The sequence below is a fragment of the Pleurodeles waltl genome, chromosome 2_1 (assembly GCF_031143425.1).
Source record: "Pleurodeles waltl isolate 20211129_DDA chromosome 2_1, aPleWal1.hap1.20221129, whole genome shotgun sequence".
Taxonomy (NCBI): Eukaryota; Metazoa; Chordata; class Amphibia; order Caudata; family Salamandridae; genus Pleurodeles; species Pleurodeles waltl.
Genome location: NC_090438.1, coordinates 266,320,962 through 266,338,762, shown reverse-complemented (window position 1 = coordinate 266,338,762; position 17,801 = coordinate 266,320,962). Strand labels below are relative to the sequence as shown.

The following is a 17,801-nucleotide window of genomic DNA, read 5'->3' as shown; positions in this document are numbered from 1 at the left end:
CCTGCCTGAGGAGAAGAAGACCAAAGGTGTCCCCATATTCCCTGAGCATCATGAGTCCCGAGCCCCCCTGTGAGCCCCCCGGACTGGCACCTGAGTCCCTGCTTGCAACCATTTTCCAACCGGACAGATCTCCTTTGAAATGAATGGGACACCCAACACCGTAACACACCTTGGCACCCGGATGCCCCAGAGCACACCGAGGTGACCTGTTGGTGTGGCCTTGGACTTTGCCCCATACTCATCTCAAGCCCAGAAAAACAGTTCTGTAAGTCATTGCAAAGTACCCATATGCAGTGTCTGTTTCTTTCCCATAGGATAACACTAGGGCCCACAAGGTTGAAAAGCACCTCTGCACGCAGACGCCTCAGTGCCTCCCAAAGTAATCTGTTGGTGATGCTTTGGACCTTGCCCCATACTTACCTTAACTTCAGAAGACCAGTCCTGTAAGTTGTTGTTAAGTGCATGAATGCAGTATGTGTCTTTTCCCCATAGGATAATATTACCTCTCCAGACACTTTTGAAACATATCAAAATTAATATCTTGAAAAGTACTTACCTGATTCTGATGATCTTGGTATCTAAACTCATATAAAAATAACTTTATTTTTGTAAGCTGGTGTTGGCTTTCTTTATTGAATGTGTTTCTCACACACTGTCTCTCTGTATGCAATAAGCACTTAACATCGTCCTCTAATAAGCCTAACTGCTCGCACACACTACCACAAAAGAGAGCTTTTGGGTTATTATTTTAACCCTTGTGAGCCAATAAGGGTCACCGTGGCCAATCTGCATAGAGTCCCCTTACATTGGTACACCACATAGATAGCCAGCTTCCTACAAAATTAATGCAACACATGTGTAACTACACAAAATACAAATTCATTAATCAGCTCTCTAGATTAGTAGGAAAAGTGTACTTGCTTCAGTTTTCGGCTTGAGAACAAATTTCACATTGAAAAAGGGCAACAAAAAAAGAACCATGAAGAACAACTGCTCATTCTTGTGCATTTGAAATGAATGTTTATGGGCAATTGTGCATTTGCAGTAGCTTTTTACCACAAATGGAATGTAATTACCAGTAGTGGAATAATTGTGTAATTGTAACACAAAATTCCAAAGTTACTTGAATTACACAGGTGTAATTAAATTTTTACCAGCCCCTAGAATTAATATCAGCCATTAGTAATGCTCTAGTCTCAATTCAGTACAGCAAGCCAGTGGCATTTTGTGGATTGTTATGTTGTGTTCCCATTAGAGACGATGCTCAAGTAGTCCTTTTTTAGACTGCAGAAACAACATGACCTGTTTGTTGAAATTCAAAGTCAGTTTGTGTTTTTTGCACTATATAATTTTCTGATATGATGAAATTGTAATTGACATTTAATTTGGCCTTTTCTGTTTAGTATGTGCAAGCTGTTTGCTTCTATGGCAGGCTTGGACTATTCACAAGTCAACCACGCAAGTTGTTTTATTTTGCTGTCCTGATAATATGTTGTTGGATTTACAGCCATTTCGCATACAAAGTAAAGACATGCACACAAATAATCTTTCTTACAGCTGCACTGCAAATGCCAAAAGTATCTATAATACAATAGTTTGCTGTTCATATATTTTATGTTCATCACAATGCCGACTTAATCTTTCAACTCCTTTTGAAATCCATTTTGTGCAGCTATTGTTTGAGGGGCCATCTTAGCCTGCTGCAGTCTTTTCATCAATGAGGTCTTACTACCAACTTCCATATTGTTGCAACCAAAGTGGTTCCTTGATTATGGTGTTTTGTTTGTAGGATAGCTCGGAGCAACAGACGTAAAACACTATAACCTAACACTTCCCCTAATGAAAAGCTAGACCTATAAGGGTATGCCTTTGAATGTTTAAAAAATGTGCTGGCTTTTGGCTTTTCCAATGCTTTTAAAGTTTGACACTGTGGCCGTCATGGCAGTAGATAGGAGTCTGCACCATTAAAGGGCAGTAGGTGGAAATGGTATTGAGGGGAGTGGCAGTTCAGGATGGATTGTTCTTATGAGCAGCAGAGTCAGTTCTGATTTATATAAGGTAAGCCTCTGCCTAGAGTGGTTCAATGGGGGAAATGATGGGTTAAAACTAATTAGAACTAATTTGAAATTGCTTGTGTTTCTTTCTGGACAGTGCCTCACCTTTCAGTTCAAGATGGACTGGTTCCATGGGCGGCATGACCAGTGCTGATTTCCATACAGCAGGCTCTCTGTCAAGAATATCACAGTGGGTGAAACCACTGGGTAGAAAAGAACACAGGGTGATTGCCCTTGGTTTAGATTATTTGGAAACATTCCTTACATCACCTTTTGTATGAGTAGTGAATTTTGAAATAAACAGATTAGATATGTATGTAACATCAAACATATTATACAAACAAACAAATAAAATATTACGGGGAGCAGTAGTAAACGAGGAAGTTGATAGCACTTTTCAGTCTTAGTTTTAGCTTTAACTAACTTGGTGGCTTGAAATAGATACTACTCTCAATCCTCTGTGGTTTAGCAGTGCTTCCAATGGTTAGCTTACCTGTCATTCAAGGATCAATTTCTGATGTTCAGATAAAAACAAACTGGCAGCTTTCTGATCTCACTTCTGAAGCACTTAATGACATGAAATAGATGTTGATCAAATGTCAATTGTTTAACATTGCCTTAACGAGTTGCTCATATGTTGCTTCCAAGTGTACACTGGGTAATACTGTTGGTAATTTACTTGTGCATCCAACGGGTTGTTCACCTGTTGCTCCAAGGCAGCATATGCATAATAATCTTTGGTTGTTAAACCTTTGCGTGTGTCGGACAGCTGGTGGGTGCACCTGTAGGATGGCTCCCAGCTGTCATTGCACCCACCCCAGGGGAAGTACTGGCACTCCCCTCCATGGGCCGCCCCCGTAAACACCCCAGCAGAGATGGCAGCAGACATGCTTCTGCTGCCACTCCCGTCCCACCTCAACAATCTGGTGACATAGGTAATAATGGCTCACAGACATCATCAGAACGTGCTGGGACTGCGCTTCCAGAGTGATGCGGGAAAAGGTAAGTATTTTTCTTTGGGGAGGGTTTGGGGCTGCCAAAATGGCATATGAGGAAAGGAAAGGGGTTTCCCTTGTTTGTAAAAAAGCTTGTTTGTGAAAAACATGAGAAGGGATAGTGCAGCGCCCTGTGTAGTGATGAACTGCTAGCTGTGAAATTTGCAGGCAGGAGAGATGTCTACATTCTGACTACCATCCATGATGAAAGTAGTTCACCTATGACCTATAATCAGGCTGCTGAAGTGTCCAAACCTGTGTGCATTTTAGACTACAATTAGCACATGGGTGGTGTGGATAGAGTAGATCAGAGGTTGGAACCTTAGACTAATGTTTGTGAGGCTTACATTTGGTATAAGAAGTTGGCTATCCAGTTGTTTCATCTAGCAACCTTCAATGCTTTTGTTGTATGCAAACTTTGTTCTCCAAATTCAAAGATGACATTTGTTCGATTTCCACAGTCTGTGATATACAGCCTTTTTGTAGTGGAACAGTGCCAGTGGTTCTAGAGTTGGAGTGGTGGAGGATGTGGCTAGACTGAAAGATCACCACTTTGCTGAATACATTCCTTCCACTTCTAATGTACTGCGCCGCGTGTGCTTCTAAACCTGGGAAGTGTGTGCCAAATTGATCAAAACTGTACCTTAAGCAGCAGAGTTTTGGGAGCAAACATGAGCATAAAAGTGAACTGACTGGTCTGTATAATTTTTATTTTTTTTGTTCAGATTTCACGGTTGCCATTAGTGTGATATATTTATTTAGAGATGTTATGTTTGTAGTTATAGTTTTGTATTTACTTCCAATTGTTTGGCCCACAAGAAACCCAGATCTTTGTGACTAGGGGTGAATGTTTGCATTGCTCAGCATTTTGTCCATCATCTGTTCTTTTAACTTTTTTAAAGTGTCATTTTCACAATTGTAATTTAAAATCTAACTGTACCTTTAACCTCTTAAATGCGGGCGTCGGCCACTGGCCGACGCCCACACACCCTCCCTGGTGCGGGTCACGACCAGTGGCCGACACCAGGAAGGGCATTAATAAATCCTCGGGTGCGTCGCACCCGAGGATTTATTTTTTATTTTTTCCCCCCCCCCGGGAGACACGGAAGCTACCGTGTCTCCCCCCGCCCCCCACCCGCCCCTTTGTGACGTCAGCGCGCCGCGAGGCGCGCTGACGTTGCAAAGGTGTTTTCCCCATGAAAGCAGGAAGCAGCCTTGCGTCCGCTTCCTGCTTTCATGGGGAAAACGGCCTTTTACACGTTCGGGAAGGCCTCGTAAGAAAGGGGAGAGTCTCCCCTTTCTTACGAGGCCTTCCTGAAAGTGTTTCCTGGCCCCCGATCGCAGCACAGCTGCGATCGGGGGCCAGCAAACACTTTCAGGAAGGCCTCGTAAGAAAGGGGAGACACTCCCCTTTCTTACGAGGCCTTCCTGAAAGTGTTTCCTGGCCCCCGGTCGCAGCTGTGCTGCGATCGGGGGCCAGGAAACACTTTCAGGTTTCCTGGCTCCCCCGATCGCAGCACAGCTGCGATCGGGGGGGTCAGGAAACATTTTGAAAAGGCCTCGTAAGAAAGGGGAGACTCTCCCCTTTCTTACGAGGCCTTCTGAAACTGTTTCTGGCCCCCGATCGCAGCTGTGCTGCGATCGGGGGCCAGGAACAGTTTCAGAAGGCCTCGTAAGAAAGGGGAGAGTCTCCCCTTTCTTATGAGGCCTTCTGAAACGGTTTCCTGGCCCCCGATCGCAGCACAGCTGCGATCGGGGGCCAGGAAACCCCACTAGACACCAGGGATTTCACTTTTGGGGGGCGGCCCCCCCCCCGGAAAACGGGCCGCCCCCCCCCGGCATAATTTTCCTAAAAAAATAAAAAGGTAGGTGCCCCCTGGGGAGGGGGCGCGATCGCGCCCCCCCCCCCAGGGGATTTTTAAAAAAAATAAATAAATAAAAAATTTAAAAAAAATATGAAATGACAGGGGGTCGCCCGTGGGCAGGGTGACCCCCTGTGGGGGCATTTTTTTTTTTTAGATGTTGTAGGGTTTCCCTGGGGGCCATTTTGGCCCCCAAGGAAACCATACAACAACTAAAAAAAAATATATGTATATATCTATATATATATATCTATGTAGATAGATATATCTAGGTACATGGATATATCTATAGATATATCTATGTAGATATATATTTATATATATATATATAGGTAGATCTGTATCAAAGAGATTTATAAAGCGCGCTACTCACCTGTGAGGGTCTCAAGGCGCTGGGGGGGGACGGGGGGGAGGGAAAGGGGCTAGGAGGTTCACTGTTCAAAAAGCCAGGTTTTGAGGCCCTTCCTGAAAAGAAGTAGGTTTTGGGTCTTGCGAATGTGGGTTGTGAGTGCGTTCCATGTTTTGGGTGCAATGTAGGAGAAGGATCTGCCCCCGGTGGTGGTGTGTTTGATGCGGGGGTCAGAGGCGAGAGAGAGGTCAGCTGAACGGACGTTTCGTGTGGGGGTGTGGAAGGTGACTCTCGTTGAGGTAGGCAGGGCCTGTGTTGTGGAGTGATTTGTGTGTGAGGATGAGGATCTTGAAGGTGATCCTTTTGTCAATGGGGAGCCAGTGGAGGGATTTGAGGTGTGGAGAGATGTGTTCGTGTCGGTGGAGGTCGAGGATGAGTCGTGCTGCTGAGTTCTGGATGCGTGTAGTTTGCACTTGAGTTTTAGAGTGGTGCCGGCGTAGAGGGCGTTTCTGTAATCAAGCCTGCTGCTGATGAGTGCGTGAGTGACAGTTTTTCTGGTCTCTGTGGGGATCCATTTTAATGTTTTTCAGTATACGGAGTTTGTTGAAGCATGAGGAGGTAAGAGCGTTGATTTGTTGGGTCATAGAGAGGGAGGAGTCTAGGATGATGCTGAGGTTGCGTGCGTAGTTGGCGGGGGTGGGTGCAGGGCCTAGCGTGGTGGGCCACCATGGGGGGTCCCAGGTTTTTTTGGTGAGGGCCAAAGAGGATTATTTCGGTTTTGCTTGAGTTGAGTTTCAGGTGGTTGGCTGTCATATATACATCACTTTTGTCAATATGTGTGTGGTTTCCCTGGGGGGAAAAGGGTCCGACTTGTCTAGTGGCAGTTTTAGTGCCATAAAGAAGCGCAGAAGGTTTATATGCCTACTGCAAAGAGCACATCTGTATTTTATGTAAATAGCTGAGTACATTAGTAAAGTCTATGGAGAGATGAAGGGCACTTTTGCTGGGTGGTAATGAGGGAATCCGAGGAGGAGGGAGTGGGAGCACCAATAATGATTGTTGGACTGGGCGCAGGAGGTGCTAAAGACTGTGACGAATGGTATGTGACAAGGTGGTTTTTGAGTGTCTTGAAAGTACGTGCTGATTGAGGGAAGAAGCGCAGGTAAGGTGGCCTCTACTGTTGCACGTATCTCACACACACCATCGATTTTGTGACTGTCTACGTAGGCTAGTGTTTTAGAGCAACAGTTTAGCAAATAGCAGAGATGGCATCTTGATGGATGACTGCTGCCTGCACTCGGGTTATAGAGGACCGCTCTGACATAGGATCAGAGACTGAGACATCAGATACTGAGACAGCATCTGAGGGATAGGACAATGGCGCAGACTCTGGGAGTGATTTTTCAGTCAGAGGAGTCCCATTCGAAAACTCCTCTTCCAGTACATTATGAGGGAGGTGATGAGGACAGTCCTGCTGTCCCTTCGCAAGCTGTTCGTGCAACTGGGTAATAGTGGGTTAGGCCAACCCAGAGAGCAGGTGAATGCGGCGGCAAGCAGAGAGAGAGTGCTCTCTTGGGAGCTCACCAATTTAGTTCAGCCCCAAATTCCACCACCCAAATCATATTGTGGAGACATCAAAATTGTCTATGGCAAAACAAACTGGTTTTGTAAGGCAGGCACCTGTGTTTTTGGTCCTGGATTCGGCGGCCATATAGAGAAACACACTAAACCCAAACATTTCTGGAAACTAGACATTCGGGGGAGTCCACAGAGGTGTGACTTGTGTGGATTCCCCAAAGTTTTCTTACCAGAATACCCTGCAAAGCTGAAATGTTGAGAAAAAACTCTATTTTTCTCGCATTTCTGTCACACAAACTACAGGAATATGCTGGGATCCACAACATTCCTACCACCCAGTGACTCCTCACCTGTCCTGATAAAAACACTACCCCACTTGAGTGCCTACACCTAGTGCCTGTGTCAGGAATGGATCACCCCAGGGTCAACAGCTTCCTCACGTAAGGACCAACATTGACCGTTGTGTGATCTATTCCTGTCGCAGGCACCAGGCCTAACCACACAAGTGAGGTATCATATTTATCGGGAGACTTGGGGGAACGCTGGGTGGAAGGAAATTTGTGGCTCCCCTCAGATTCCAGAACTTTCTGTCACCGAAATGTGTGGAAAACGTGGTATTTTAGCCACATTTTGAGGTTTGCAAAGGATTCTGGGTAACAGAACCTGGTCCGAGCCCCACAAGTCACCTCATCTTGGATTCCCCTGGGTTTCTAGTTTACAAAAATGTGCTGGTTTGCTAGGTTTCCCCAGGTGCCGGCTGAGCTAGAGGCCAAAATCCACAGGTAGGCACTGTTTTCTATGAAAAAATGTGATGTGTCCACGTTCTGTTTTGGGGCATTTCCTGTCGCGGGCGCTAGGCCTACCCACACAAGTGAGGTATCATTTTTATCGGGAGACTTAGGGGAACGCCGGGTGGAAGGAAATTTGTGGCTACTCTCAGATTCCAGAACTTTCTGTCACCGAAATGTGAGGAAAACTTGTTTTTTTGGCCACTTTTTGAGGTTTGCAAAGGATTCTGGGTAACAGAACCTGGTCTGAGCCCCGCAAGTCACCCCTCCTTGGATTCCCCTAGGTCTCTAGTTTTCAGAAATGCACAGGTTTGGTAGGTTTCCCTATGTGCCGGCTGAGCTAGAGGCCAAAATCTACAGGTAGGCACTTCTCAAAAAACACCTCTGTTTTCTTCCAAAAATTTGGATGTGTCCACGTTGCGCTTTGGGGCGTTTCCTGTCGCGGGCGCTAGGCCTACCCACACAAGTGAGGTATCATTTTTATCGGGAGACTTGGGGGAACGCCGGGTGGAAGAAAATTTGTGGCTCCTCTCAGATTCCAGAACTTTCTGTCACCGAAATGTGAGGAAAACTTGTTTTTTTAGCCACTTTTTGAGGTTTGCAAAGGATTGTGGGAAACAGAACCTGGTCCAAGCCCCACGAGTCACCCCTCCTTGTATTGCCCTAGGTCTCTAGTTTTCAGAAATGCACAGGTTTGGTAGGTTTCCCTAGGTGCCGGCTGAGCTAGAGGCCAAAATCTACAGGTAGGCACTTCTCAAAAAACACCTCTGTTTTCTTCCAAAAATTTTGATGTGTCCACGTTGCGCTTTGGGGCGTTTCCTGTCGCGGGCGCTAGGCCTAGCCACACAAGTGAGGTATCATTTTTATCGGGAGACTTGGGGGAACGCCGGGTGGAAGGAAATTTGTGGCTCCTCTCAGATTCCAGAACTTTCTGTCACCGAAATCTGAGGAAAACTTGTTTTTTTAGCCACTTTTTGAGGTTTGCAAAGGATTCTGGGTAACAGAACCTGGTCCGAGCCCCGCGAGTCACCCCTCCTTGGATTGCCCTAGGTCTCTAGTTTTCAGAAATGCACAGGTTTGGTAGGTTTCCCTAGGTGCCGGCTGAGCTAGAGGCCAAAATCTACAGGTAGGCACTTCTCAAAAAACACCTCTGTTTTCTTCCAAAAATTTTGATGTGTCCACATTGCGCTTTGGGGCGTTTCCTGTCGCGGGCGCTAGGCCTACCCACACAAGTGAGGTATCATTTTTATCGGGAGACTTGGGGGAACGCCAGGTGGAAAGAAATTTGTGGCTCCTCTCAGATTCCAGAACTTTCTGTCACCGAAATGTGAGGAAAACTTGTTTTTTTAGCCACTTTTTGAGGTTTGCAAAGGATTCTGGGTAACAGAACCTGGTCCGAGCCCCGCAAGTCACCCCTCCTTGGATTCCCCTAGGTCTCTAGTTTTCAGAAATGCACAGGTTTGGTAGGTTTCCCTATGTGCCGGCTGAGCTAGAGGCCAAAATCTACAGGTAGGCACTTTGGAAAAAACAGCTGTGTTTTCTATAAAAAAAATAGGATGTGTCCATGTTGTGTTTTGGGGCATTTCCTGTCGCGGGCACTAGGCCTACCCACACAAGTGAGGTATAATTTTTATCGGGAGACTTGGGGGAACACAGAATAGCAAAACAAGTGTTATTGCCCCTTATCTTTCTCTACATTTTTTCCTTCCAAATATAAGAGAGTGTGTAAAAAAGACGTCTATTTGAGAAATGCCCTGCAATTCACATGCTAGTATGGGCACCTCGGAATTCAGCGATGTGCAAATAACCACTGCTCCTCAAAACCTTATCTTGATCCCATTTTGGAAATGCAAAGGTTTTCTTGATACCTCTTTTTCACTCTTCATATTTCAGCAAATGAATTGCTGTATACCCAGTATAGAATGAAAACCAACTGCAGGGTGCAGCTTATTTATTGGCTCTGGGTACCTAGGGTTCTTGATGAACCTACAAGCCCTTTATATCCCCGCAACCAGAAGAGTCCAGCAGACAAAACGGTATATTGCTTTCAGAAATCTGACATCGCAGGAAAAAGTTACAGAGTAAAACATAAAGAAAAATGGCTGTTGTTTTCAGCTCAATTTCAATATTTTTTTATTTCAGCTGTTATTTTCTGTAGGAAAACCTTGTAGGATCTACACAAATGACCCCTTGCTGAATTCAGAATTTTGTCTAGTTTTCAGAAATGTTTAGCATTCCGGGATCCAGCATTGGTTTCATACCCATTCCTGTCACTAACTGGAAGGAGGCTGAAAGCACCAAATATAGTAGAAATGGGGTATGTCCCAGTAAAATGCCAAATTTGTGTTGAAAAATTCGGTTTTCTGATTCAAGTCTGCCCGTTCCTGAAAGGTGGGAAGATAGTGATTTCAGCACCAGAAACCCTTGGTTGATGGCATTTTCAGGGAAAAAACCACAAGCCTTCTTCGGCAGCCCTTTTTTCCCATTTTTTTGGAAAAAACAAAATTTTCACTGTATTTTGGCTATTTTCTTGGTCTCCTCCAGGGGAAACCACCAACTCTGGGTACCATTAGAATCCCTAGGATGTTGGAAAAAAAGGACGCAAATTTGGCGTGGTTAGCTTATGTGGACAAAAAGTTATGAAGCCCTAAGCGCAAACTACCCCAAATAGCCAAAAAAGGGCTCAGCACTGGGGGGGGAAAGGCCCAGCAGCTAAGGGGTTAAAGAGAAATTACAATTGAATTTCATAGATAGTAAACATTAAGGGCCATATTTATACTTTTTGACGCAAAACTGCGCCAACGCAGTTTTGCGCCAAAAAAATTAGCGCCGGCTAACGCCATTCTGAAGCGCCATGCGGGCGCCATATTTATTGAATGACGTTAGCCGCCGGCGCTGTCTGGTGTGCGTTAAAAAAAACGACGTACACCAGGCAGCGCCGGAGTAGAGGGAAAATGGAGTATGGGCGTCCACAAATGGTGCAAGTCAGGCTGAGGCAAAAAAATCGCCTCAACCCGATTTGCGCCATTTTTTTACGACTCCCAACCCCCATTGAAATGACTCCTGTCTTAACAAAGACAGGAGTCATGCCCCCTTGCCCAATGGCCATGCCCAGGGGACTTCTGCACAATTTTCAGATATGGTTACATCCCCAAAAAGAACACACTCCTTGTCATATCAAACTGTGTACTTGAAGCATTGTTTTAGTATGTTTTAAATGCACACCTGTAATGTGTGCTTTTTTAAGAAAGTCAACTGTTCACAATCTAACCACTTCAGGAATACAAACACTTAATTGTATTACCAAACTCAAATTTGAACAGAATTTTTATATGTTCACTTAGTTACTTAGATGCCTAAAGTGTTGAGGGTTTATCCTTTTTTGATGCTTAGGATAATTCAAGGTTAACTTTTTATAATTATTTTCCTAAGTCAAATGTCCGAATAAAATTTGTGCCCTTTCCTTCATATTTTTGGGGGATTTTATTTGTTTCCAGAGTTTGACTTACCTTGGCAGGATCTGAGAAAATTGCCAGAATGTTTTTTAAATCTGAAAAATTAGCAAAAAATGTAGCGCTTTTTTTTTTTTTTTTTTACTAAGTGCTGCATCAACAAAAGGTTCGTTGTGCTAAGATGAGCTTCTTCCCATGTTTCAGAAATAGGAATGTTAGGAAAAAATAAAGTGCCCACACATTATGTGCAATTGTGTAAGTAGTGGTCAATGTTTCATCATTTTGGTGAATCTAGTCACCTGGACACATTCCGGGAAATAGATGTGTAACCAATGGGTCAACCGAGAAAGCTATACGTTTTTAATTTGAAAAACAGAAATAAATGATATCTGTAATAGGCTGTTTGTGCAGATTGCTCGAGATGTTCCCAAAGAAACTAATGATTGAAATAAAATATACTGAAAGTACGTAAGGAAAATCGGATATGGGTGGAACGTTTTTCATTTGTAGGTTTTTGCATTGGAAAGCCAAACAATAAAACAATTATATATCATAGTATCCTTCCGACTCCTGTAGTCGCAGAGGTATAGACTGTTTAGCAATTGTGCAAAAAACAAGTGGTAACCTGAGGCAAAAACTGAACTATGGCGTCAAATTAATTTTCATTATGAACCAACATGTTGTTATTGTTTTATTTTAAAAACTATAAAGTACAAACACATACGGATATCTTGGGAATAAAGATCTTAAACTCTTAAACAAACGTCCTTCATTAATTTCGTACAAGAGTGGATTGTAGAGGAAGACGGCATAATTTCATGGTTTTCCTGAAATGCAGCAGAGATTCTTGGTAACGAGTAGAAAATGTTAAAGCATTCCAATGTTTTGCAACAGAAAATGCACGTCCCTCAAAGGAGCTTGAACACTAATACAAGTAGTCTATTCTCAGAACTGAGCTAACACCTCTGGGCATAATGCCTACCAGGATAATGGAATGGAAACTTGTCCAAATAAAGCTTAATGAACAAGACAAAATGTTTAAGCATAACTCTGTTCTGTGTAACTGGCAGCCAATGAGAGACTTCAAGGCTGGGGTGATAAAGTCTCATTTGCTCATTTTTAAAACTAATCTAGCTGCATAATTTTGCAGAAATTGCAATCTGTTTATGATTTTATCAGGGAAGTTCATATAGACTGCATTTCAACAGTCCAATATGGCTAACATGAAAGCATTCAGGGTTTGGATAAAGTAAAAGGCATTGTAACCTCTCCTCTGACCTGATTTTGAATTGTCAGATTAGTATCAAATTCAGTTCCCACATGTTATACATTCTTCACTGGAGCAAGTGTGTTTCCAAGACAGAAAAAAACAAAAAGATAGATGCCACACCAAGGATGACTCAGACAGAAGCAATAGCTCTGAAGTACTACCATTTTTTCCATTATCGCAATGGCATTCAGAAGATAGTTGTGCATAACAGTGGCTTCTATCTAGAATCTTCATCTATTTAAAAACAATTGGTGTATCATCCACATACATAAATACCAGAAGACCAAGGACCCGATAAGAAAGGCAGGTGGAGTGATTCTATAAGATAAATACGTGAAGGGAATAGCACAGAAGTTTGATGGAGCCCACACAGTAGGGGTTTCTCATGTGCTAAAAATGGGTCTAAGAAACCATGAGTTGACCTATGGAATAAAAAATGAACTTCTAATCCACAGGAGAGCTGAACATGAAATACCCATATCCTCCAGTCGTTTTAAAAGGGTCTGTTAGTTTGTTGTATCAAACACAGATGATAAGTCGAAAAGGACCAACGCGTGTGGAACATATTGATCCTAACAGCAATGTAATTCATCAATGACTACTACTGTTTCAGTACTACAGCCTTAGAGAAAAATGGCTTGCATACAACAAACAAAGATCACCGAGATCAAAAATATGAGAACTATTGTGTTCAAGTAACTTGACAAGGTACAGAAGATGAGAAATTTAAGTAAAAGTCTCCACCAGGCTGGGGTCCAAACAAGTTAAAAAAAATATGATTAATTATTTTTTTAAGTCACCTGCTATACTATCTGTTATTATTTGAAAGTGGTGAGAGACCCACTCAAGTGATGAACACAATCTTTGACATGGTGAAACAAAAAAGTCTCTAAATAAACCTGTGTTTGACCCTCTGGAAGTTTAACACAAAAGTAGTCAGGCTTCACTTAGAGGCAATGTGTAAAGTATTTCTGCTGCAGTGAAACAGTAACAAAGTGAAAACACGATACAAAAAAACTGACATCCATTTATAAAAATAAAGTTAATTTTAACAAATAAAATGCAATTATCTGATAAGTACAACTGGAGGTATGTTCTATTTTTAAATTTTATGTGAAAATAGCACCCAAAAGCACAAAGCACAACTCACAGTTATCTGGTCATTCTGGCGTGGGTAAAGTCACATGTTCAGGATGACCATGGTGGAGCATGGCCAGATACAGAGACCAGGTTTGCTACTTTGGAGAGTTTACTTTCTCAATTCCAAGTCCACCGTAGGAGTTAGAGGTTCGTCTTGGCAGGGGCCACAAGGAGGTTTGTGTTGGTGTGAGAAGCAGGTCACTGCTTGAGCTTCATGTTGATGGTTGATGGGGCGGTTGCTGTTTGTCATGAAGAGCAGGTCAAAGCTCGCGTTTACAAGAGTTGCAGCGGTCATTGCTGACATGGACGATCATCGTTGATGCGAAGAGCAGGTTGCCGCTGGAATTTTGAGTTGGTGGACACTTTAGGGGTCATTTGGTGACATGAAAAGATTGCTTCATGGTAGCGAGAAGCAAAAACATCTGGATTTCTACCTGGACCTCAGAAGGAGTGCACTCTGACATCCGCTAAGGGTCCAAGACAGGGGTGGCACCTCTTGGGGATCAAGACTCACTCAAGCAGAGGTTAGCAGCAAGGCTCAGGCAGCTCCAATTGGTGCTGGTCAGCTGGTCAGTTGCTGGTCAGTTGCAGGGAAACCTTTGGAAGCTTGCTGTGTCCCTTGCTCAAGGCAAGCAGGTCCAATCTTATTCATCAGACAGCTGGGCAGTACTTCTCCTGCTCATCCTCCACTGGGGCTCCAAAGACTTCTTATTATCTTTGCCATTTACATGCAGAATTTAAGACTTTTAGTTAATCAGTCCAAAACCTTCATTATGAAATGTGGGAGAAGGTCAGTGAAGTGCTGCGATATAACAATTAATGGCACATAAATTGGTATTACAGCAACTTTCCCGTATTTTGGCATACTATTTGATAAAGAGGGTACATGGACCCACTGTATCAATGCTAGGAAGCTACTGTTTAAGAAATCAACTATGACTCTATTGAACTATGCCAGATGATTAGGTATGAGACCCTTGAACAAAAGGGTAAAGATCTTCAGAGCTAAATGTGTGTCCATTGCAACATAGGGGATGGGCGTTTGGGGACATACTAATTGCAGGGTGCTACAAATGGTGGAAAATGACTTCTTGAAGTCTTTGCTTGTTAACCACAAGAACTATTCATCCTTTATTTGTCTTGTGGAACTAGAAGTGGTGTTTCTCACAGATTTAATAATGCTACAACCTATTTTATTATAGCACAAACTCTGGTCATCGGAGTTTACTGGCTTAAACCATCATCAGAGACAGTCTTAATTCAAGCTCATCCTTACGGATACCTTGGTTGTTTCTTATCAAATGGTTCTATATGATCTAGGTTATTCGGACTTCTATGAGAAGCCTGAACCCCTGGAAGTCATTAGTAGGAAAGACCAGAAAACTGAATGTTTCATGCACCTTGAGGAACTCAGGCAGTCTATCGAGTTGTTGAAGCCTAGTGTATGGAGGAATCAATCTATGCTAATTACGTATGATATCTCAAATTTATTACAAATCACAGGCATTGGTTCATTCTCACCTGTCTCAGAATGGATTCCACTCATTAGCTAATCAGATTCCCTGAAATGAATGAATGGTCTGAGACACTATTGAATTTCCTGTGTGATAACGTGTCCTCCCAAAGTACCATGCACGTAGTACTCTTCTGTAATTTGTGCGTTGATCAGAGGAAGAGCTATATTGCTCCTGTATTAAGATCTCTCACCTTCCAGCAATGCCTCCCAGCCTATCTATTTTTTCAAACTCTTGTTGCAATGGGTGGTTGCTGTAACATGTTATACTTTCTGTGGGCCTTGTCTAACGCTAGAAAGAAATTTAACTAGCTGTAATTGTGTTTTATTTGGTTTGGGAGATAACTGTTTATGAAAAGGACAATTACTGTGTGCAATAATATGTATTTTGTATTTTTTTCCATAATGTTTGAAAACTTTTTGATTTGATAAGAAGTAAAGAAGTTTGTAGTGTATATTTATATGTATAAATATTTTAAGGTATTGCAATGTATTGTAATGTGCTTTTACGATTGATTTATAATTAAATCGAATATTTAAAGAGGGAAAAAATGAGTAGCAAGATTTTGTGCAGCTTGGTAGAAATAATGTCAGCACTAGAACAAGAAGGATCACTCTGCCTAATAAGGAATACACAATCATCTTCATTAGGAGGCTGAAACTGGGACAGAAGGCATGATGATATTGATAACTCAGAAAGAGTGCAAGAACCCGTACAAATAGAAAAAGCTACAGAATACAAGGCATAATAACTGTCTCTGAGTTTTTTGTTAGCAAAATAGTCTGCAAATAGATGTTAGCTAACTGCTTAAGTAGTAGTTTTTCTCAGTGCAAGCATTTCTCTGGGCTCAGTAACAGCTGCAAAAATTACTTTGGTCATATCAACAGCAGTTATGAAACTTACTGGGAAAAAGGCAATTTAAACATTTTATACCATGTTCATAGATATTATTCCTAATGCTCCAAGGTATTTTAGCAGCTGGGGAATATTCCTTGCAAGACGCCATTCCAAGCTGTTTTAATGTGTGCTGCATCTCAGGCAGGTCTCCACTACACAAAGAATTGTGCAATTGATCATAATTAGAGCAAATCATCTGCATATGGGGCTTGATCGTTAACCTTCACTATTTGTTGTTCAATACACTCTCCTAAGAGGGGGGCAAGGTCGATGGCTTGTTCTGGCAAGTTTTAAGCGGAGTTTATATGAGGTACAACAATAGCAAGATCATCTTCTCCAACTATAAACACATTTGACAGTTGTACTGATATGTTGCTGCAAAGTAAAAACTGTTCACTGCCAAGTGAAAGGGATACATAGGAGCACCTGCCCCCAATCAAGGGTGGTGGGGCAGGAGGGAGGACTGTCGCTGAGGGAGGGGGGGATGGGGGGTGAATTAAAAATAATTAATTTTTAAAAAAGTACCTTTCCAACGCTTCTGCTCCCGGCTGCCTCTGTGACGCTCCTCTTTCCCCCCCTCCAGGGCACAAAGCACCTGCTCTCAATACAGACTCTGCTGTGATGCTAAAGCATGCATGACGCTCGCTCGGGCACAGGGATCCTGTGACATTTCTCTTACCCGACTGTATAACACAGCTGGGCTGCAGAAAGGCAAGTGTGCATATCAGTTTGGTCGGCCTATGATGGCCGGCTGAACTGACGTGCATTTTCGAGTGCCCAACACTCCTCCTCCCTGTCACGGCCCCACCCTACCCTAAACTCCCATGGCCGAGTCAGGCAGTGACAAATTTGTAACTGCCTGACTGAGCAGGAGGGGAGGGCAATCCTCCGCTATTACAAAAGAACCGCCCCTGGGGATACCAAAATAATCTGACCATAGATCAGACACCGGAGCCTGAGTATTATAATCATCTAAATTGACACAATGTGTGTCCTCACTATTTAATCATTTTAGATTAAAAAGACAGAGAAGATGCCTAATATCAGCATACATTGTATTTGCGCTATTGTCGAACTGAACACAGAAATTGTCCACAACTACTACATTAACTTTATCTGACGTGAGGTTGGAGAGCGAAAATGGCAAAGGCTTTATGTTCAGAGAACTCTAGGGGGGGAAATGATAGCAGAAACATTTCAAACTTGAAGCAATTTTTCGATTAAACATTAATGACTCCAAGGCTGGATGCATTTCAATAATTGAGTATTTTAGGTAATATCTGTAGATAACCGAGAGCCCGCCTCTTTTTCCCTAACTAACATAAGGTGGTTGGGAGATGCACATAGTTATTCAAAGGAATCAGCCCCACCAACATCCTAATTACCTATTTACAATCTCAGGAGCACTCCTTGCTGCAGTCTAAACATGGATGGGCACAGATGGATTTCCCTATGACAAGCTTTTGTTGCACCACCAGTGTGCCCCCTGAATGACTGCTGAATGCACCCACCAGCATGTCATAGGATTATGGCAAACCAGGACTGTCAACAAAAATGGCAGACCCCAACTCACCAAATCAAGAAGTGGGTCTGCTAGAGAGATGATAAATGAGGCAGCTCTATGACAATCCACAAATTTGCATTAGTAAAGAGCAGCAAGTGCCTACCAAATATGAAAGGAAATGACCCAGGAAATCGGATCAAGTCAAAAGACCAAAAAGTAATCCTAATTGATGGTGAACTGTCAATCACATACAATCAATGGCCCACATTAAAAGCAAAAATAGCTGAATTGCAGCACAACAAAATGCAGTCTCATGCACTATACATTTTTGGAATATACCCAAGAATCTGATTTTAGGGATGGAGGTTACTCATAGCACTAAAAAAACAAAATGAAAA

The 17,801-nt window shown here is 42.9% G+C and overlaps 1 long non-coding RNA gene across 3 annotated transcripts in view; it reads right to left on the bottom strand.

Moving 5' to 3' along the window:
• Positions 1–16,636, bottom strand: part of LOC138258694 (uncharacterized) — a 392,773-nt gene extending 376,137 nt beyond the window's left edge. For all 3 annotated transcript variants that reach the window (XR_011198512.1, XR_011198508.1, XR_011198514.1), the window contains exon 1: positions 16,425–16,636. This is a non-coding gene — a long non-coding RNA (uncharacterized lncRNA). The remainder of the gene's footprint in view (positions 1–16,424) is intronic.
• Between the last annotated feature and the right edge of the window lie 1,165 nt (positions 16,637–17,801).